The sequence below is a fragment of the Thermobia domestica genome, chromosome 12, assembly GCF_964235325.1.
Source record: "Thermobia domestica chromosome 12, izTheDome1.hap1.1, whole genome shotgun sequence".
Classification (NCBI taxonomy): domain Eukaryota; kingdom Metazoa; phylum Arthropoda; class Insecta; order Zygentoma; family Lepismatidae; genus Thermobia; species Thermobia domestica.
This window is the reverse complement of record NC_137465.1, coordinates 68,019,928-68,043,722: the sequence shown is the minus strand read 5'-3', so window position 1 is coordinate 68,043,722 and position 23,795 is coordinate 68,019,928.

The window sequence follows — 23,795 nt, the reverse complement described above, 5'->3', positions numbered from 1 at the left end:
AAAGTTTTGAAAGTCTGAAGGTGACACATGTTCTTTATATATGTATATACATATATATAGAAAAATACTTTAAAAATGTACTGCGTCATTCCTATTTAACCTAGAATCATGGTTCAAACGCCATATTCTTTACTATAACAAGCCTTTTCCAACGGTACTACTCCCATGTCCGTATCATAAACTTGAAATTAAGGAAGAACCCGAAGTCTTTTTGAAAATCCCTCCAAAACACTTTGCCCCTCTGGCCCAGGACCGGTTTTACGTATTAATCTGATTTTTTTTCTAAGAATACGTTGTTACGTATATAATACGTGTGCAAACTTTCAATCTTGTATCTTGAAAACAAAGGGTGGAAAAATTATTGAAAGTCTAAATTTGCTCTCTCTCTCTCTCTCTCTCTCTCTCTCTCTCTCTCTATATCTATATATATATATATATATATATATATATATATATATATATATATATATATATATATATATATATATATATATATATACCTATTATAAAAATTTACTGCATCATTACTATTTGGCCTAGAGTCATAGTTCAAACGTTTCTTCAGTACAACAAACCCCTTTCCAACGGTAGCACTGATATGTTCGTATATTGTATCTGAACCGGAAAAATTTAGAAGAACCGGATTTTTGTGTGTGAAAAAATCACCCCCTTGGAACACTTGCGCCCCTCGAGTCTGGTCCCGGTTCCACGTGGGGATCTCAGAAAAAATTGAGAACTACCTGAAAGAATATACGATTCGTATGCGGTTTCAATCTGATATCATGAAAACTAAAGGCGTAATTTTTTTAAAATTTGCTTTAATAAAAAATAAAAAAGTTGTAACCTTCAGTCACAGTTGAGGTAGTATAAAATTTTTGGGGTCCGAATAATTTTTGACCGTACTGTGTATTATTAGGTTTTATTGTATAATTTTCAGTTACGCATTGAATCCGTTTTGTTTTTGTCCAAGTAAAAATTAATCCAGAAGTTTCGGAATAATTAAGAAAATTATTATTTTCAGGAAATAATTTCTTTTATTCATATATTATTTTTCCTTCGTAAATTTTTGTGTAAGGACATTTCATTTATAAAAAAAAAATTAAATTCTTATTTGGATGTAATCCGTAGGTTAGCAATTGGGTAGAATTTTCTGAATTTTTCCACCAATCCAATACTTGGTAGGATATTTTAGACCCCCCTTCGTCCCGATGAGATGTCCATCTGCTAAAATTCGGTTTGATCCAATTTTCACTATTTGTTATTCGTTTTATATTTTCCGACGCGAAATTTTCTACGCCGCGATTGGAAACTATATTCCACCTGAATGTTCTGACGCGTCTTTACCTCGTTCTTTATCGTCTAGACGGCGTGAGATAAACAGCTTTTACAGCACCTCCGTAAAACTTGACAAATTTGCAGGATAAATCTACAATAACCAAGTAACAATCACTTAAATAGCTAGATAAACAGTTTGGAAGCCTATTGATGTCCTAACCCATTGGAATTGCGTCTGAAAAATAAGCAGAAACTATAAAAATGAAGTTGCCTGTTAGGATCGCCATATTTGATTTCATGGACAGGTTTGAAGTGTCAATGGTTTAATTTTCGTATTGTGTGAGTTCTTCAAAATAAGATTTGGTGATTTTGAAGACGTTTAAAATATTCCCTTCACCTTCCAAATTCAGTTATGTTGCGGTAGCCTGTCCATATACAGTTTTTTGTGTGTAGTTAATTTGAGTTTTCTTTTAGACATGGCGGTATACTAAGTTTTTTTTAGCAGTCAAGTTAAGTTTTAAAATGTCAGAGTAAACTCTAACAGTGATTTCTATTTTACTCCTAATTTGATCCGGCTTCCTGTGTAGTATGAGTTAAATAATTTCGTGAAGGTTCCTTTGTCGTCAAGAAAGGGATCTTCCCTAATCTTCTTTGATATGTCCCTCCGGGGTCAACAACAATAATATTATAATTGAGGAAATGGTTTAGTTTTGATGCAATGGCCACCTGGCTCTATCCCCTACTTTTTTTTTTTTTTTTTTAAGCATCAGAGCCGATTTAAAAGGTGGTGATGTTTAGTGAATTGTTTAGTGTAGATACGTAGCTAGCTTTCAATAGAGTACAAAGCACGTTTTCCCAGTACAGAGTTTATTTTCACCTTACAGCGCCATCTAACGTTGATTAACAATCGCCCGTCACTAGTGTTTTGTTATCAAGAATAATTAAGGCTATATGTTATCTTAAAACTACCTTTTTTTACGATTATTTGGAAATATATGATAGGCGTAGTCCATGTGAGTAGTTAAATCGATAAAGTACATTGCTGGTTACCTATCCTGAAAAGTATTATACGTTCTGTAGTTTAATACTTAAATAATAGTTGAAATTCAACTTTGCGCTCGTCTTTAACTATAAGCCATTATACAGAACACTACTCCATCCTTAGATCCTAGCTTTAAAATTTTCCTTTCCTTTCTTTCTGCAAATAATCCCATTGTTGATTTCAGAATACAGGTATACTGTATTTATGAATAAGTACAGTACAAAATTACGAATGATTTTACACAGCAATTTGCATGTTAGAAATGTGAATGAAGTAAATAATACTGAATTTTACTTGCGTATATACGGTCATTAGGCTGCGAAGTGTAAATACAGGGTGTTGCTTATATTGAAAGAAATGTGTGTTGGTTCATGCGAATTTTCATCTATTGGTCAGTGCTTGGGAATTTTATTTAGTGGCGTATTGATTTCAATGTATAGAATGTGACTGCTTTAGACAGTTTTGGGCGTATTTAAAGAACACTGTGCAACACAAAATCTGTCCTTTACATGGAAATATGTTTTCCTTATGTATTTTTGCATGAGAAAATCAAATCTGTGATTACTTTTTATGTATCACGTACCAATTTTGTGAAAAATTGAAGTTTGAAATTTTGTACTGTGAAATCCCGTATTTTTACGGGATGTGATGAAATATAATCAAAGTTTCGTTTGGTTATTGGAATTTAGCATACCTTTTTAGCAGCGAGGTTATATGAAACCTGGACCTATAGTTTAAGGTTGAATCCAAGCCTCCGTGTCGCTCAATGTTTTCATACTGGGAATCAAACTCGTGACCCCGTGCACCAAAGGCGCACATGCTACCCTCTAGATCAGTGGAAGGCAGAAATGTACTTAAGATAAAAATTATTGCATATGTAAATTACCTTAGAATTTTCGCTCATTTAAACATCATCCAAACAATTTTTCTTCTTTACAGAAGGAATACGCTGTTTAAAGAGGGGTTCTTATCCCCCAATTTTCTCGTACTGTGTAAGAGTCTTTTCCTGCTTTATAATAGGAAACTAGTTTCTCATATTTCTCCTCTCTCTTTATCTTCATTTTAGGTAGTAGCCCATTAACATCTAGTGATAAGCGAGTTCAGATTTGTGTTGCCTAACTCTGCTGCCATATTGTCTAGCATTTTAGTATTTTTTGGTACGACTGTATTGTTAGTTACTAAATGTGTTTCGTTTGGAGTGGTCGGATTTGTCGCGTTGTGTCTTTTTGTGGTAGTGTTTGTTGCGCATCTGAGTTTTAAAAAAAGTGCTGAAAATGCGTTTAGTTACATGCAGTAGAGTGTAATGTCCTGTGCGTGTAAAAATAAACCCGACTTATTTTGTTATGTGTGTGGTGAAATTACATATAAAACTCAAAAAAGTAGTCATACACCTATAATGAGAAAGTCTGTACTTTCGTTGCAGGGTTCGAGATCAGGATAAGTCTTGGGCCCCACACATATGATACACTACGTGTTCCAGAATTTGAGAAGCTGGCTACAAGTAAAAGGTATTTTTATGAAATTTGCTGTTCCTCTGATTTGGCTCAAACAAATAGATCATGTAACTGACTGACTTACTTTTGTTTGACTGATGTAAAGAGTGTTTCCTCTGAATCTAAACACAAGATTCAGTACCCTAATTTAAAGTCAGGTATCCGATCAGTTGCCCACAGTAAAGATCTTCCAGTACTTAAATCTCCAGAACATTACATTATTGATTCGGAAGAAGATACCTCAGACGTTCCAAGCAGCAGAGATGTATACTTTCAATCTTCTACATCGCAGTCAACGTTACCTCATTTGGTCACACAAAAAGAGATTAACGATCTTGTACGAGACTTAAATCTTTCTAAAAGAAAAGCGGAATTATTGAGCTCCAGGCTTCAAGGTTAGAACCTCTTAGCTCAAGATGTTAAAATAAGTTTGTTTAGAAAGTGACAAGGTAATTTTGAGGACTATTTTGTTGAAAATGGAGGCATTGTTTATTGCAAAGATGTAGATGCATATTTTAGTTTTTAGGACATGAAAATAACCCTACCGTGTGGAGCTTGTTTATTGACAGCTCAAAACTAAGTCTGAAGGCAGTGCTTCTCCATATATTGGAAAATATTCACCCATCTGTTCTTGTAGCATATGCTGCTCACACAAAGGAGACGTATGAAGTTATGACTGCGATATTGGACTTTATTGAATATAAAAAAATTCAAATGGCATGTGTGTGGGGACTTCAAAGTTATTGGTATTCTCACAGGAATGCAACAAGGATACACCAAGTATTGTTGTTTTCTATGTGAGCGGGATAACCGTGACAAAGCAAAGCAGTACTTCTGTAAATACTAGCTTCAAAGACATGAATTCATTCTCGGCATCAAGAACGTATCTCGTAAACCAATTGTGAACCCTCAAGATGTATTTTTGCTACCACTACATATCAAGCTTGTGTTGATGAAGATTTTTGTTAAAGCACTAGACAGAGAAGGTATTGCTTTCACGAACCTTAAGGAGAAATTCCCAAATTTAACACGTTAGCCGCCAGGCCATATTTCGGAGTATTTTGCACCCCACTATTTGTGCATCAGAATTATGCACATGGCGGCCAGTAAGGCAAACTTTAAAGAAGGAGTATTTATTGGTGCACAGACTTTGAAACTAAACTCTCTGAAATTGAGCTTGGCTGCCACTTAAGTCCGTATTTTCAGGTTTTTTGGAAATGTAGACGATGAAAATTATGAAGTTATTGCTAATGTCATGGTGCGCAGATTTCAACTCATGGGATGCAACATGTTATTAAAATAACACTTTTTGCACTCACATTTCGCACTCGCTAATTTTTTCCTCAAAACATCAGCGCAGTAAGTAATGAACACGGAGAACGGTTTCATCAGGAGATTTCCATAGTAAACTGTTACCATTTTTTCGACAATCATAAATATTCATAAATGTCGATATTTTTGATATTGTAAGAGTTCTTAATTATATATTCCGTGGAGATTCTTGACATTTGACAGTTCTTAATGCTATATAATAATTGTATTCACGGGCGGTCGACAGTTTAAATAATTGATGCTTTCATCCACCCCATATTAATTAATCACTTAGTATATGCAAATGACAAGGAAGAAATATGATAATATATGCAGCTATGAATTACAAAGCTTAGGGACGTTTTATAGGGAGAGAGAATATGATGTATAATAAATGTTTTCCGCTGTTAGAATGTTTAAGAAATGCTAATTTGACAAGCAGGATTTAACTTGCCTTTAGAAATTAAATATGCAGATCACACATGTACAAGAAATTAATATATTTTTGTATAATTTATATCCATGACATTTAACACGGCAACCGATGTTGTCGTTGGAATGGGGGAAAGAATATTCTTGAATTTTGGTCGTTGGAATGGGGGAAAGAAGATTCTGGAAGTTTCGAAAGTGTTTTCAAGGTTATTAGAGTTATATAAATACCGACTCATTTGCTGGTCGGTACTTACTTTCCATTTTGTTCTATAATTGTTAATATTTCATTTTATATGGGAAGTAAAATTGTAAACGAAATACTTGTAAATCACTCGTAATTGTCGGAAGTATAAGAGAAAGGATGTGTTTGTTTTACCGGGAATTGATTTCAGATTTTCCGACAATGAAAACCATATTATTCGGTGTTCTTATATAGAATTATAAATTAACTAAGGTATAGTGTAACGTAATATGTAGGTTACAGTTAATCTAGATTATTTATTGCACCGCGATTCTCCCACTTGGAAAACCGTACGCTAAACGCTTTGCTTGCAGTGCGAACTTGTTGCTTATATGTAACTATAAATGGTAAAAAAGTTACTGTGTAAGAACAACTTTATGTAGAACAGGAAGTCCGCAGAATCACAAAGAATCGAACGGGAGACTCTTGCCTAGAAATTTTGTGCACCAAATATTTTGCGCAGCAGACTTTGTAACATATCTAGCTATAAATTGTGTAAGACGGATAAAACGTATTTACAAAAAATATGTTAAGAAGGAAGTTATATTAAACAGCAAGGTATGACACTACCGGGAATCGAAGGAGTGATGTTTCACATGGAAAACTGTACGCTAATTTTTAATACTCGCACTGTGACTATTCAGTTATATGTAATTATAAATGGTATAAACGTTATTGTGTAAGAACAAACATATATTGAACAGGGAGTGAGGAGACTCACCGGGAATCGAAACGGCCCTTCTACGTGGAGAACCGTACCCTAATCCTTTTATAGACTTGTACTGCGGAGCTTTTACTTATAAATGGGATAAAGTTTACTGCGTAAGAGCAAACTCACAATGGACAGTAAGTTAGGAAACTCACCAGGACTCTAACTAGCATTCTCGCAAGTGGAGAACCGTACGCTAAAACTTTTGCTTGCACTGCGGAGTTTTCACTTATAAATGTTATAAACTTTACTGTGTAAGAACAAACTTGTAAAGAACAGGGAGTTAACAGGTTTACCGGGAATCGAAGCACGGCTCTCCCACATAGAGAACCGTACACTAAACCTTTTTTGCTCTCAGCGCAAACTTTTTAAATTAGATGTAATGGTATAAATTTTAATGCGTAAGAACAAGCTTATATTAGACAAAAGTTAACACTCACTGAGAATCTAACCAATGGCTTTTCACGTGAAGAACCGTACGCTAATTGTTTTTAGGCTTGCACTGTGAATTTTTGAATTATATGTTATTATAAATGGTATAAATTTTACTGTGTAAGCACAAACTTGTATTTGACAATAAGTTAGGAGACTTACCGGGACTCGATCCAGCATTCTCCCACGTTGAGAACCGTACGCTAAACCTTTTGCTTGCACTGCGGAGTTTTCACTTCTAAATGTTATAAACTTTACTGTGTAAGAACAAACTTATATTCAACAGGGAGTTAACAGGTTCACCGGGAAACGAAGCAGGGCACTTCCACATGGAAAACCGTACGCTAAACCTTTGTTGCTTGCAGTGCGAACCTTTTACTTATGTGTAATGGTATAAACTTTATTGTGCAAGAACAAGCTTATATTGGACAGCCAGTTAGCAGACTTACCGCGAGACAAACCAATGGTTTCACACGTAGAGAACCGTACGCTAATTCTTTTTATGATTGCACTGTAAACTTTTCAGTTACATGTAATTATTAATGGTATAAACTTTACTGTGGAAGACGAAACTTATATTGAACATGTAGTTTGCAGAATCCGCGCCAGGAAGCGAATTAGCGTCTTTCACAAGCAAAACTATATGGTTGGGAACGTTAGTGTTACTTTGAGTATTATTTATTTGTAATTTTAAAAGTCGTAATACGGAAACAACTATTTGCATTTGGATAATTATTTGTATTTCGTATTAGGTTATCGACCACATGTTTGGATTGATTTTTAATTTTAAGTTTATATAACACCAAGATTATAAAAAATGATATAATAACAGTAATATGGGTTCCGAACCACAATAGGGACAACTCCAATGTAGTTGGTGGATATACGAACTGTTATGGAAGATTAATTTTCAGAGTATATATCATCTTTTTTATATTATTGTAACTATTATAAGACCACGACAGTTTTGTGAATAATTACCTGATATAATGCTGTACGTTTCAGTTTTTGGGCACAGTGAGGTAATTATATACCTCTGTTTTAGACTATTATTGTACGTTACAATTTACTGAAACATCTAGTTAGCAGTTCAAAGAACAGGCCATAGTATATTATTTCGTAATTGAGCATTTCAATTATTTGTAAGTTTTCAGCGGTGGAAAGTAATATTTTAAATCTGTTAAATGTTTAAAATGGATTACAATTGTAGGTTCAATTGGTGTGATTACATTGATATTTTAGTTAAAAACTGAGTATTTAAAATTTGTTAGTTTATTATGTATACAGTTAAATATTTCTATTCATACTACTTAAAAATTATTCAGAATACAGTTTTATAATAAAAAGAAAATATTATCAGAAAAGTTGAAAACAATATGTAGTATATTTTTCTGCACCAAAAGCTTTTTGAAATTTAGTTTGACAAAAAAGGACATTAGTAAGAAACTATTGTAGTAAAAAGAAATTAATGCAAATTTACATTGTATATTGCTGTAACAAGACAGTTTCTGTATTTAGGTACCAGAAAGTTAAGAAAAATGTGTAGTATTATTTCAGCTTAAAAGGGAGTGTTTGGAATTCAACTTCGCTCACAATCTGCTCTGATGCGATGAATTAACATATTATCATCTTAGAACATGGTATCATTACTCGAAAACATCTGTATTAGTAGATGCACAAATCCCACTAACATGGACATAACCACATGCACTGATGTAACCGGTAACCGTTAACACAGGATTTACTGACAGTCATTCTATTGTATAGCACAACACGACAGAGCCGATGCCGACGGAGACAACGCAAATCGTACTTTTAGGTAGTCTACTGTAAATAAACAAGACTTTGAAATAAGGTGAACATTGAATTGTCCGATTATATTACAGAATTATACTCATAATTAGCGGCCCATTTTTCGTATGTCCGCAGCAGTAATGGAGCTTTGCTAAAGTGAGATGATTCCTTATTAACGGTTTTATCATTGTAATGTAAATTCTTATATTCATGTCACGTAATACACGATAAATGACAGAGTGTGTGGGAGGTAACGCGTGAGTTGATTTCATTTACTTCCACCCAGCTGCAGGTTTGATTTAGTGATAATTCGCAGCAGGACCTGCCACTGATGGTTTTCTTCCGACCACTCTTTCTCTTCGTTGATGTTGGTTTGTCGTGAACGTTTTAAACCATCATAACCTTCTACACGTTTACTTCTTTGAAAATAGAATTTACCTATTTTAGCTTGCACACTATCGTTCTACTGCTTCTCGAATAGGACAGGGATTATTGTAATACACAACAACCACAAGAGCGCGGGGGATACGCTTATCGACTGACCGTTTTCAACCTTGACATCTGATGTTCTTCAAAGTCCAGGTGTTTTCTTTAAACTGATAATGACTTGTGTGTTTGGTGAATTGTTTTCTGACACTACATTTGGTTAGACTAGATTCAATCTGTTTAAAATGTGTTATCCATTTGCTCAAAAGAATATTTGATATTTAACGGATTCATAATTTGCAGTACTACGATCTCGACGAACTATCGTGTAGTTTTTTCTTTGCATTACGAGTAAAACTCATAACCTTGCAATCATTTAGTAAAATGTGACTATCAATATACAATTCTATCTTTGAAATTACTTGTTGTCGATTATTTGAGAAATTGAATTAGTGCAACGTGTATTTACGCATTTTATTCATGATTTCTTTTCAGACTCCGAACATACTATATATTAATCATTAATTAATACATATTCAAGTTTTAGTTTTATGTTTCTCACTCGTAAAATGTCTCGAGTCATCGACTCGTGATATTTTGTGGGTAACGTTTGTTCATGTATCGCTAATTTTGTTATCAACAGATAGTTCTAGGCAGTAAAGTTAGTTATGTGATCTTATGTTTCGTGATAATGGTGTTGTCCGCTCTCATGGAATTGTTGTCCATCACAAATTCACATGTTCTGAGCTTGAACCATGTAATAGCATTTTATAAACAGTACCTCGTTCACTTTTCCAGTTTAAGCCATTGTCATAGCATACGAAGTCATCATCTAAGAAAAATAATCTTTAGATTATTTAGTTTTTACTGCAGATAGTTTCAGATTGAGAACAGAGGTTGCTTTCTTTAATTTTTTGAACAGTGGGAGTTTCCAAGTTTAATTCACGTCAGCATGTTCTTATTTTCTTCACTGTCTTTAAAGTTTTACATTAATTCTTTTAAGAAAGTTGCAAGGTGGAAAACAGCGAAAACACTTATTTCAATAAGAGTCTAATATACCCATCTAATAGTCCTATAATTTCAATGCAATTTTATAAAGCTGTGATATTAAACTGTGGTCTGTGTACCATAGGTAATTCTTCAAATCTTTCTGGTCCTCTTAAAGATTAGTCCGAAAAGAACAAAATAAAATGCTTGTGACCTGTGTATCATACTGTACTGAAAATCTCAAACAGATATTGATACTATTGTAGTATTATAAAATATTCGTCATTGCCTTCAAAATCGTCCACTTCTCACGCTTAGAAACTTTCTGGTTCGATCCCAACTCTCACCAACTTCAATATATATTATTTAATGATTAATATATGGTATGTTCGGAGTCTGAAAAGAAATCATGAATAAAATGCGTAATATACACGTTGCACTAATTCAATTTCTCAAATAATCTAAAACAGGTATTTCAAAGATAAAATTGTATATTGATAGTCACATTTTACTAAGTGAACCTACAATTGTAATCCATTTTAAACATTTAACAGATCTAAAATATTACTTTCCACCGCTGAAAACTTACAAATAATTGAAATGCTCAATTACGAAATAATGTACTACGGCCTGTTCTTTAAACTGCTAACTAGATGTTTCAGTAAATTGTAACGTACAATAATAGTCTAAAACAGAGGTATATAATTACCTCACTGTGCCCGAAAACTGAAACGTACAACATTATATCAGGTAATTATTCACAAAACAGTCGTGGTCTTATAATAGTTACAATAATATAAAAAAGATGATATATACTCTGAAAATTAATCTTCCATAACAGTTCGTATATCCACCAACTACATTGGAGTTGTCCCTATTGTGGTTCGGAATCCATATTACTGTTATTATACCGTTCTATATATCTTGGTCTTATATAAACATAAAATTGAAATCAATTTAAACACGTAGTCGATAACCTAACAGGAAAAAATCTCAAGACCAGTTGAAAATATAATTTACTACTTATCGATCGAAATTCCCAAGTACAGTTAAAATTGATTTTAATGTGAGCAATAGTTATTCAATTCCTTGTGCAAACATTCATTTTCGTAATGCTATCTTGAACAGTCCACTCATCTGCGTGAAAGAAAGTCTACACTTCCCAATAGAAATACTTTCTCGATACAACCAATAATAATGGTTCAAATTCCACTTTAAACATCAACCCTCCGCAATCAATCAAAACCAATGGAAGAGTAGCGTAAGTACGACACTTTTGATCTGTTATAACTGTATGTCATGTATTCACTCTGAAATATACCTACTCTGTATATGCGGATAATTAAAACATTAAAATACTGTTTCGTTAGGCATTTGTAACAATTACAATAAAGTTTAAAATTATCGACATTCAAATTAATTTTTATTATTAAAACCTAAAGTGTCAAACACCTATTTTAAGTGGAAAAGGATGGTCATTTTAGCAATTGCCTGTAATAAAAAATCCTAAATTATTTTCCTTCTAGCGCCCGTAACCCCATTAAGAATATTTTCTTGTTTTTCTAATTTAGAAACAACATCTATAAAATAAAATATTCTTTATGTTCAAACAAATATTGATTACACTTTAAGTAAAATATACAATCGTATCAGGCTGTCTGTGAATATCATATGCAACCGTCAAAACATTTTTAAATTATCGGTTGCATAATCTTCTAGGTGGCTAACTCAAGTTTTAATTAATTAAATTAAATTTATTTATTATTTATTTAAAGAAAGAAGAAAATTATTATATTAGGTTTATACAATATATTAAAGAATATACATAAAATACATAAACATATTAAATTATGAAATAACAATATACAAAATATCAATGAAATAAAGTAAAAGAATAAGAAAAATAACTACTACAGAAATTAACAAGTAATTTTTCAATATATAATTGCTAATATTTCTCTAAAGGGAATCGGACTTCCTAGGTTCCCTTTTTAATAGAGTTTAACGTACGCGGTATTCAGAGATGACAGGACTTCGGACATCCAGAAGTCATGTCTATCTTCCGGTGTCGGGTAACTTAATTCAATGCACTTATTTCTATATTGCCAATTTTTTTTGTATTTTTAATGAAAAGAATAAAAAAGATGACAATGGCTCACATAAGCAAATGCTTGTGTGTGAGCCTGATTCCCGTGTTTTATTTATGTTCTTATCGTAACATATAAGGTTTATAATTCTTACTTTTAGCTGACAGTAGTTTTTTAAACACTTTTTAATTCTCTTACCAACTGTAAAATTAACTTTTTGTTTTGAAATTACTTTCGTCTTTGATTCGGAGTGGGAGTTCATTACAGATCTTCGGAGCTTTTTAATATGTTTGGTATTGAGTTATAGATGTACTCGTTGCTTAAATTTTTAAATTTTTGTTTCTCTTGTATTTCGTAATGAAACAAATTTATATAATAATTTTCTTAGTATTGTGGCGATATGTATAATATGAGAAGACCATTTTAAATGCGTATCGATAAATATACCGAAGTGTTTTACTTTATTTTCACTAATAAGAGGACTACAGTTACAGTTTTCAGTATTTTGACAATAATGCAATTTTAGTGACATGTCTTTTGGCTGTTCTGTTAGTTAGTGAAAGCGTTATATACCTGGTTTTATCAGCATTTAAAACTAACTGATGATTATCAAGTCATTGATTTACTTTCTTCATTTCTGCTTCAGTTTTCTTGAATACAGCTGTTCATGTTTTACCAGTAAATATAAGTGAGGTGTCATCGGCAAATGATTGTATATGCCCGTCCATTTTTAAATTACACAAATTATATAAATTAAAAATAATATTCGACCTAATACAGTTCCTTGAGTTTTCATATAAATAATTGCTTTGAAAATTACCTATTTGGACGGCCTGTTTTCTGTCTTTCAAGTAACTGTTAAACGAAGATAGCGATATACCCTTTATTCTACACCTTTCTAGTTTATTTAAAAGATTTTGTGTGATATTGGTCAAATACTTTAGTTACGTCTAGGAAAACTGCAATTACTTTTTGAGCTTTATCAACATTTTTACAAACAATCTCTGTTAAATTGTATACCGCATCTGATGTACTTTTATCTTTGAAATCCATATTGATTTGAAGAAAAGAATTTAATTGTTCAACAAAATTAACTAATCTTCTCTTCATACATTTTTCTAACAGTTAAGCACAGTTACTGAGGATTGGTTTAGGTTTATAGTTATTAGGATCAGCCTTTGAGCCTTTTTATATATAGGTTTTATTACAACAGTCTTAAAATCATCAGGAAATACACCTGTTTCTAAGCTTAGGTTAAAGATATACTGCAAAGGTTTTAATATATTTGATTTCGTATGTTTCAATACACTTGCTGATAATCCGTCTATACCAGATGTTTTTGGTGATAATTCATTTATAAAGCGTTCAATTTCCTGTTCAGTGATTGGAGTGAAGAATATAGAGTTTAGTACTTTAGTTTGGGAATTAAAATTAAAATTTATTTTATCATCAATCTCTTTGTTATCTATGTTTTGCAAACACTGGAAAAATGCTGATTAAAACTTTCAACTATTAACATTAGATCACGTTCAAACGTTACTAGACCATTTTAAGAGTTTAGTTAATTTATTTATACATATTTTTGTCATTTTTATCTGTAATATCTGTTATTGCCTTCCATAATTTACTAACATTGTTATTACATAATGTAATTTGTTTTCTATAGTAGTCAATTTTCACTTCTTTTATTAACTGTGTAAGTTTATTTCTATACCTTCTGTTATATTCTTTAAATTCTAAATCATTTTGTTTTTTATTACTAAGTGACTTAATCTATCTTTTTCTCTTACAAAGTTGACTAATCCTTTTTTATCCATGGTTTCATTTTGCGATATTTACTACTTACTTTTCTTATTTTTTTGTTAATACGTGAATTTCTTCTAAAAGTTTTCATTATTTGGATGAAATTCGAAGTTGCAGTATTAACACAATTACTGTGTATTACTAAATTCCAGTTACATTTTTTCAATTCTTCATCTAAACAAGTATAATCTATAGCTGTTGTTTCATATGATTTTTTCCCCTCTTTTGCATTGTAATGAGAACATTTATACTACTGAGAAAGTGCTCAATTATACTTGTATTTAACACAGCTGATGTGACATTCAGTGGACTTTGGTACTTTAGAACTATATGATCTATACAAGTCTTACTATATTCTGTAACTCTAGTGTGTTTATTTATGCATGAAACATGACCATGACTATATAGTAAGTTTAAATATGTGGCTATATTTTCACGGTATTTGTCACTTAATATATCTAGATTGGCATCACCTAAAAGCAAAGAAGAAGTTGATGAATTTCAACCTCATCATTTAGTGATTGTAGAAATACTTTATCACCACTTGGAGTGCGCTATATAGCTATTATGTTACAACCTTCTGCATTGTTTAAATGTAAGTGCGTTCCAGTGGCGTCAGCAAGATTCAGTTCCGTTACCTTGTCAATGTCAACTTGCTCGTTTACAAATATCATGACTCCATATTCACGTGTTAGACCTATTTGTATAACAGCGATATCCGTTTATGTTAATGTTACAAGTTGCTTCATTTTTTCATATTTCTGTTAAGACAATTATATTTATATTTATAGCAATATTTTGTAACAATACTAAAAATTCATCTAAATTCTTTTTAACACTTGTAATATTCAATTGAATAATCGTGATTCCTGTTGCGTGAATCGTGTATATAATAATATTCATACCCATTATTATTATATATAAGAAATGTCTCGGTTTCTACAACACGCTAATTCCCATCGTTCAGTCATGCTAATAGTAATCGCCTTGTTGTTTACCTTGTACTTAGTGTTAAGAGAAGTTTTGACTAAAGCAATTTAACCGAACTATACGTTCAAAGTGGTATCTCTCATTTAAAGCAATTGTTTCCATCTGCATATAAGACTAATCCTAATAAACCAAGCACACCACTAATGTAACTATCTGCGCTGTCGGATAATTGTCCGTCTCTTGTATCGCCTTAAAATGTGTCGCACCTACACTATATAAATAATTTCAAAACTGTCCCTAACGTACATTACTTGTTTTCACATATATCACCTTTATTATTATTATGTTTGAAGTTAAATGAAAATCTAGTATTGTACAAAAAAGAGTTCCAAAGAGGATAATTCTCTATTATCTGCTACATTAAGTTTCTTTTCTCGTTCATAAACATTAACTAGCGCCAATCGAGAAATAAGTCGCTTCTGAAACGAAATGCTTTCGCTCATTCAGAGTGGATTTCTACTTTAAAACATTATGTGTGCAGTTCTGCCGTTTCCTCCTACAATCTCGTTCCACCAAATTATAAATGCGTACTTCATTCACCCTTCTCCTTTATCCAACAAAATAATACAAATAAGGGCTATGGTGGGTACACATTACAGCGTTCACCTCTGGTGCGTAAGGTCCTTGGTTCGATCCCACCTCGCGTCAAGTAAGGTTTGTGGTAAACAAACACCGTGTACGTGGGTTTCCTCGGAGTTGTTTCGTTTCCTCCTACTTTCTTTATTTAAGTAATTTATAAATGCGTACCTTATTTAACCGACTCCTTTAGCTTACTTAGTATATTAGTAAAACATAAAACTTATAATAACTTTTATATCGATATTTCAATATTCAATATCCGGACATTGTCCAATAGTTCGATATTTCATACAACTAAGAGTCAATTGTTCAGTAAATCCATGTTTTAAAATCAATCCCTAACTCCTTTACGCTAGAACCCTCCGCTATATTTCAATCAACGAATAATTCACGAAAATAGGTTCTATTCGCGAGTGTTTCTATTAATTACAACTGTTTATATTTGCTTCGCGACCTAGAAAAGAAAAAAAAACAAAAAATGCATATTCTTACGCTTCTGCGTTCGGTAGGAATGCTTTCGTCGTCGTATTGAAGAAAGAAAAGAAACTAATCGTTAATTTAGGAAATATAGCTCACTGGTAGAATTAAGAGGTATCTGAGAAGACGACGAGCGTATTTGGTTTGTAGGGCATGTGGGTAAAAAATAAATAAAAACAAATATTTAAAAAAAGGGAGAGTCAAGAATATGTTTAGGAAGAAAGAAAAGGAAGGTTGTTTGGGCGTTTAGGTCCTTGGATGTGTATTCCGTACCTCCGTTCCTGGTCGTCGACTGGTGGTCTCCATGTCTCGGCTTCTGTGTCGAATTGGCGTGGAACTTGGTATAGATCTCTTCTGCCGTTGCTCACACTCTCTCCTCATGAACTTTACCGCTTCTCGAGTGTTACTCCCATCTTCCGGGTCCTGGGACGTTTTTATATCAACCAAAGTAGGAAGATGGCCGTCGAAATTACGGAAAAACATCCAAAGTACGCACGTGTAAGGATTCAGGAAAGTGCAAGGTAAATGGAATTCTCGACTTATTTAATAATTTGTCAACAGTTACAGAACGCTTTGGTTATATCAGATTACATAAGTTACATAAATTTACCAAGAATGAAGAATGAGGAATCGTCTACTAAAGATAATTTTGAAATGTTTGCTGACTGTCTTATTATTCCAAGGTGTGTCTGTCTCTCATCATCCACAGAAAATAAAGAGAAAGAAAGTAAAAAAATAAAATAAAATAAAACAATCGCTTTTAAATCTTGATTTGTTTATATACTGAATATTAATAATATGAGGGAAATCCAATATCTCTACAATATAGTTACTTACCACATTACGACTTTTCAAATTAAAAAAATAATACTCAAAGTAACACTAACGTTTTAACCATATATGTAACGCATTAGCTTTGCATGTGAAAGACGCAAATTCGCTTCCTGGCGCGGATTCTCCTAACTACATGTTCAATATAAGTTTCGTCTTACACAGTAATGTTTATACCATTTATAATTACATATAACTGAAAACTGCACAGTGCAAGCATAAAAAAGAATTATCATACGGTTCTCCACGTGAGAAACCATTGATTCGATTCCTCGTAGCTCTGCTAACTAGCTGTCCAATATAAGCTTGTTCTTACACAACAAAGTTTATACCATTACGCATAAGTAAAAAAGGTCTTACTGCAAACAATAAAGGTTTAGGTACAGTTTCCCATGCGGAAGTGTCCTGTTTCGTTTCCCGGTGAACCTGTTAACTCCCTGTTGAATATAAGTTTGTTCTTACACATTAAAGTTTATAACATTTAGAAGTGAAAACTCCGCAGTGCAGGCAAAAGGTTTAGCATACGGTTCTCTACGTGGGAGAATGCTGGATTGAGTCCCGGTAAGTCTCCTAACTTATTGTCAAATACAAGTTCGTGCTTACACAGTAAAATTTATACCATTTATAATTACATATAATTCAAAAGTCCACAATGCAAGCCTAAAAACAATTAGCGTACAGTTCTCCACGTGAAAAACCATTGATTCGATTCCCGGTGAGTCTGGTAACTTACTATCCAATATAAGCTTGTTTTTACAGAATAAAGTTTATACCATTACATATAAATAGAAAAGTTTGCACTGCAAGCAATAAAGGTTTTGTGTACTGTTTTTCATGTGGGAGAGCCGTGTTTTGAATCCCGGTAAACTTGTTAACTCTCGTGTTCTATACAAGTTTGTTCTTACACGGTAAAGTTTATAACATTTATAAGTGAAAACTCCGCAGTGTAATCAGAATGTTTAGCTTACCTTTCTCTAGGTAGGGGAATCCTTATGTCTCTCCTAATATACTGTCCAATATAAATTTGTTCTTACGTAGTTAAATTTATCCAATTTATAATAAAATCTCCCCAGTGCAAGCCTAGAAACAATTAGCTACGGTTTTCCACGTGGCAGAGTCCTGGTTCGATTCCCGGTTATTCTGCTGACTCCCTGTCCAATATAAATTTGTTCTTACACAGTAACGATTATATAGTTTATAATTACATATAACTGAAAGGTCCACAGTGCGAGCATTAAGAATTAGCGTATTGTTTTCCACGTGAAACATTCCTGCTTCGATTCGCGGTAGTGTCATGCCTTCCTGTTCAATATAACTTTCTTCTTAACATATACTTTATAAATACCTTTTTGTACGTCTTACACAATTTATAGCTACGTATAGGTTACAGAGTATAGTGTGCAAAATGTTTAGTGCACAAAATTTCAACGCAAGAGTCTCCCGTTCGATTCTTTGTGATTCTGCGGACTTCCTGTTGTGATTCTTGTTGATTTTGCTTACTTCCGTTTCAATACAAGATTTTTCTTACACAGTAACGTTTTTACCATTACTATGTGGTTAATTTATCTGATTAATTAATATGCTCTTTATGATACCATCAATTATTTAAACTGTCGACCGTCCGTGAATATAATTATTATATAGCGTTAAATACTGTCAAATGTCAAGAATCTTCATGGAATATATCATTAAGAACTCTTACAATATTGAAAATATCGACACTTATGAATATTTATGAGTGTGGAAAAGATGGTAACAGTCTACTTGCCGCCTTTGAAAACCGTCATAGAGGAAAATGGATTGAAAGAATGCTTGCTGAGTATGGCTAGCTTATCGTCAGAGACTCCAGAAAATTTTTACAAGCGCAAGCAACCAAAGAAAATATTTTAAAGCGCAAATCAACAAAATTTAGTATAATACGCTTTCCTATGCTACATGGGATAGCAAATATATGTAAGTATGTACATTTCGTATAATGTGGAAATGAATTGGTTTTCAGAAATGAATTCAGCACCTGTCATTTACTTAAAATCACATAATTTCATTTGAAGGAGAGAAAAATAGTTTAATTTTTTGCAGAGTGGAATTGGGTGTCTTAAAAAGAATCTACGATATGCAATATTATTAAATATAAGTGAATAATAATATATATAGATAGATATAGATAAAGATAGATATAGGTATAGATATATATATATAGATATATATATATAGATAACTATATGTAGATTATATAGTTAATGTAAATAAATGATAGGACACCTTAATATATATGTGAGCCCTGTTTATTTTTTCCACTAGTTAAGGTAGTGACTATTAATGTATTTTAATAAATGTTCGAGCATTTACCCCTACATCAAAAATTCGTATGGAAAGGAGTGTACAAATAACTGGCTACGTTTGCACTTCATAACCTATTGGTTAATCACAATTATTTAAATTGAACCAAAGAAGTGCTTTAAAGAAATCGTATTACTAGAACGGTTAATATCTCGTAAAATTTTATACAATTTTCCCTCGTTTACAGATTTTAGTAACTCAAGTTTAGTTGATCGGTAAACATTGTATGTATTAACTGCCTATCTGGTATGTCGATGTGAGTGGTGTTTGTCCAGTAAACATTTTTGTATAGTTTAAGAGCAACCACAGAACGGTAAACTGATTCGCAATTAGTGCAGTTTAAGTATACTTATCCAACCTCCAACTCGTGATAGTGCTTCGTTGTTTTCCGAGATTTTTCCTCCAACGTTACTTTACTAAGTTGAGTTCGTCACTGTTCATAGAGGTGATGGGATGAATAAGAGTGAATAGTATAGTGGGTTTATTACTTTAAAGGTTTATTATCCTGTACCAGACTGCAATGTCCCCTTTATTGTACTGTTTCCATTTATAAAAGTATTTTGAATCAGGAGTTCAAAGTTAGCGCCCTTGCGGGATTGGGAGCTCTAGCAAGAATTTGCCAAATAATTTGCTAGTACAAAATTATTGTATTTAAATATTTTTTTTTCAAATTATGGCAAACCCCAGTCAGGATTTTCTTTATTTTTATTGATTTCTACGCTATTTCTTCGATAACTTAAACATTTTCTGATGGGTCGGATTATTTTGTATTAGAAATTTCTAAATTGAAAGACCACACCTACCTTCCGGTATTTCCGGGATCTCCAATGGCTTGGCTAGAAACAGTGAATAGTAGGATTCTAATAAAATCTTTGTCCTTGTGAAAATCCTATTCTGGGCACAGACTTGCTCTCGCACTTAAACAGATATCTTAGGCTACGCAGTTAGAAGGCCACATGCTTAGGCATATTAAGATACATGTTTGGCTCTGAAGTTGACGATTGTCGCATGGCATTTGTGATTCGACCCCTTTTCTTTGTACTGTATAGCATTCTATTTACCTCTTCCCTGTAAAACTGAAAATAAGGGGGGCCGTTGCCACAGCAACCACTGTTGCCATAACAACGAATCCTGTCACCGCTCGTCAATCTAAAACTGATTGAGGAAAAAGGAAGCTGCAACAAATGTGATGCACAGAATAAGTCGTGAGTGGGAACCCTTCACCCCTGGTGGGGATGTTCATGAAGCTATCAGCTTATGCCTAATTATATTGGAATATAATTTCCATTTCTTAATTTCTTAATTTCGAACATACTAGGTTCGATCGAAAAGAGAAAACCTTTTATCGGACTTCTAAAGAAAATAAAATCAAATAAATACATGACCGTGTTTATTACATATAGAATTCCCAGTCACGACCCCCCTTTCAGTTTTATTAAAAAGAAATTAGAAGAAGGAGAAGAAGATGAAGAAAAGGAAAAGAAAATAGAAGAGGAAAGATGTAAAGTAAGAAGGTGATAAAGGGGAAGCTGTTACTAGATATTTTGAGAAATATGGTAAAGGAAAGTGAATAATTATCGAATTGGGATCATTTCCAATAGCTATTGGGTGAATGTCTGGTATTAGGGTGATCAAAGGTAGACACATGTTAACCCATACATCCCCGATCTAGATCCATTTGACCCCAACTACCGAATTATCCCAATCTAGCTCGGAGATAGATGAGAAAGTTTAATTTTACCGTTTATTCAATATTTCCAGAAGTTTTAGACTAATATTCAATATTTGAAAAATGAACGACGCAGTTGATGGCATGTTAGAAACGACCACAGAAAAAAAAAATCAGAGTATCACATATGTGTCGAAGATTTTGACTTTCACAGTTCTCTCATGATGATCATTCGTTCAGGCTACTTCAGTCCTTTTTACTTCCTTCATAGAGCCAACTTAAGTTAGTATTAACATTCAATGAGTTCAATTGGTAACTACCAATAATTATAATAAATTACACATGTATGACAAGATAATTGATGCACTTAATACTAAACCTACATTTCACTCACACACACATTCATACAGGACAATGTATACTTCGGGTTGTATTTGGTTGATTTAAACTAACCTAACTACAATGCTATAGACATTTATTACATTTCAATAGAAGAAGATTTAGTTTGACATAACAGAACAAAAAATTTAATACATAAAAAAAAATGTTTCATAAACATGCACAGAAATTCGCTACTTGCAACAAGATCAAATAACACATTTTCCTTTTATATATATATATTAAAAGTTGAATTACATGAAAAAGAATTAAACCAAAGACGAAACAAGAAAAAAGAAGAAAAAAAAACTTCAAGAATCAAGATATATTTAAAATTCAGTGCAATGAATACATATCGTTGCAGGCAAAAGAGAAAAAATAATTGGTTAATCATTCAAAAAAAAACACTTTAGTAATATTTTATTGAGTCTTTGTCTCAATAGGAGACATATCGACAGTTTTATGAGTCTTTGTTTTTACGTCGATAATAGCTCCTTTTTTTTTTCTTTTAACTCTCTTTAGGCACTGTGGTTTGTGTCCATGAGAGTATTCAATTGGTTTTGTTTTAACTATAGACAACTAATTGCTTCATATCACATATATGTTTATATTTTTCATTTTGTCACTCGACGCACTTGATCTAAAATTTCAAAGTTTGTTAATATTAAAGAAAAATTATCAAATCCAGTCACAGATATTGGGAACATATTTCCATATTCCGGTATTCACATTAACTTATTAAACAGATTTCAGTTCGTTGAATTTAAGATCAATAATTTTTTTCCTAGTATAGATCTTGTAGTCAAAAGATTCTAAATATTGAATAGTTTGGTTTCCGATCGTAGGGGAAGGATTTGTTTCATGTTTACTGATGGAAAAAGTCGTTGGAGGGGCGCACTGTTTCGTAGGTTGCTAATTTCACTCGCAAAGTAAATTTGGGTAAGGATTAGGGTTATTCTTATTTATCTTACGACCCGCTACTTGTTTTATTCACATGCAGTAGTTAACATTATATTCCACTTTAATAGTTACAAAAATTAATAACAACTCAACAAAAAGTAATTTATGACAATTTACGCGGGAATACTATATATCACAAATAGTTAGTTAATACCGGGTGTCAAAAATCTATGGCAACCTAACAAGACCAGGGTAAATATCGAGCCCATTACATACATACTCGTATATATATATATGTATTCATATTAATCAATACAATAAATTTCACTTTAATATCTATCTTAATATTTCATCGACGTTTAAATTCTACATCACCGTTCATATTCGACAAGTATTCATATTTTATAAATATTTATATTTATTTGGCTCAAAGACAAAACAAAAACCCTGACTATCAACATTCACTTTTTTCCTTCATAAGGTTGCAACATTGTATTTCATATGAATAAACCCGATAATCAATAATCATTTTCAATTTACTAAAGATCCGCGTATATATACAAAAAAAATAGCCGGTGTTATTTAATGAGTTGATATAAGAGGTGGAAAATGCAACAAATAGAGCAGGCACGTAACTTTTAACACTATGTAAGTACATATATATATGTATATACAAAAAACAAAATTAATGTTATTCGAAACTAGTGGGCCCAAACTATTAATACATACACACTATATGACCAATCAATAGAAATAAAAACCAGAAATCAGTAATCAATTGATATAAGTTGTATGATCAATGAATAACAAAGGTTTCTAGGAATCTAAAAGCATAGTGTACCTTCCCGTCAATTTCTCCCGTGGTGGATTGAATATCGCGAAAATGGTCCTGAGTTGTGCTGCAATACCTCCACGAATTGCATCCCTCGATGTCTCAGTTAGTACATACGATCGAAATAAGCGAAATGAATATTGTATGTTTTATGAGTTTCAGAAACCGGGGGGGGGGGGCAAGGTTGAAAAATTTAAAAAAAAAACATCTCTAAGTAATGAAGACAGAGAGAGAGATAGAAAAGAAAGAAGACGAAGAATAGGGGCGCCAAAGACTCAAGTGAGAAATAACTAACGCTACAAAGACAGAAGTCGAATTTCACTCTCAACAAATCCTTAGCCAAAATATTATTAAAATGCCAAAAGGGTGGTCTACTCAAATACGTAGACCCAAGGAGCGCCCTGCTGCCAAGGAGCAAGTCTGTGTCTTGTAAATAATAACTTCACAAGTTATTGCTTGTAAAATTATTATCTAGTAACCGTATCCGGCCCAAACCAACAGGGTCCCGGAAATCGTCCGGAAGGTTGGAGTAGAGTCTTAATTTAGAATTTCAAAAGGAGAGAAAAAAAATCATCCGACCACTTGGAAACTAGAAGATTCCAGAATAGTAATGAAATTAGAGTAATAGCTAAGATATCCCTAATGAGAATTTGCCAAAATAAAAAAAAATTAAATAAACTGAATTTTGGATCGGTGATTTCAATAACCAAATTTCACCGATAGCTACCCTGCGCAGACACGCCACAGTCTGGGATGTCGTTAATTTC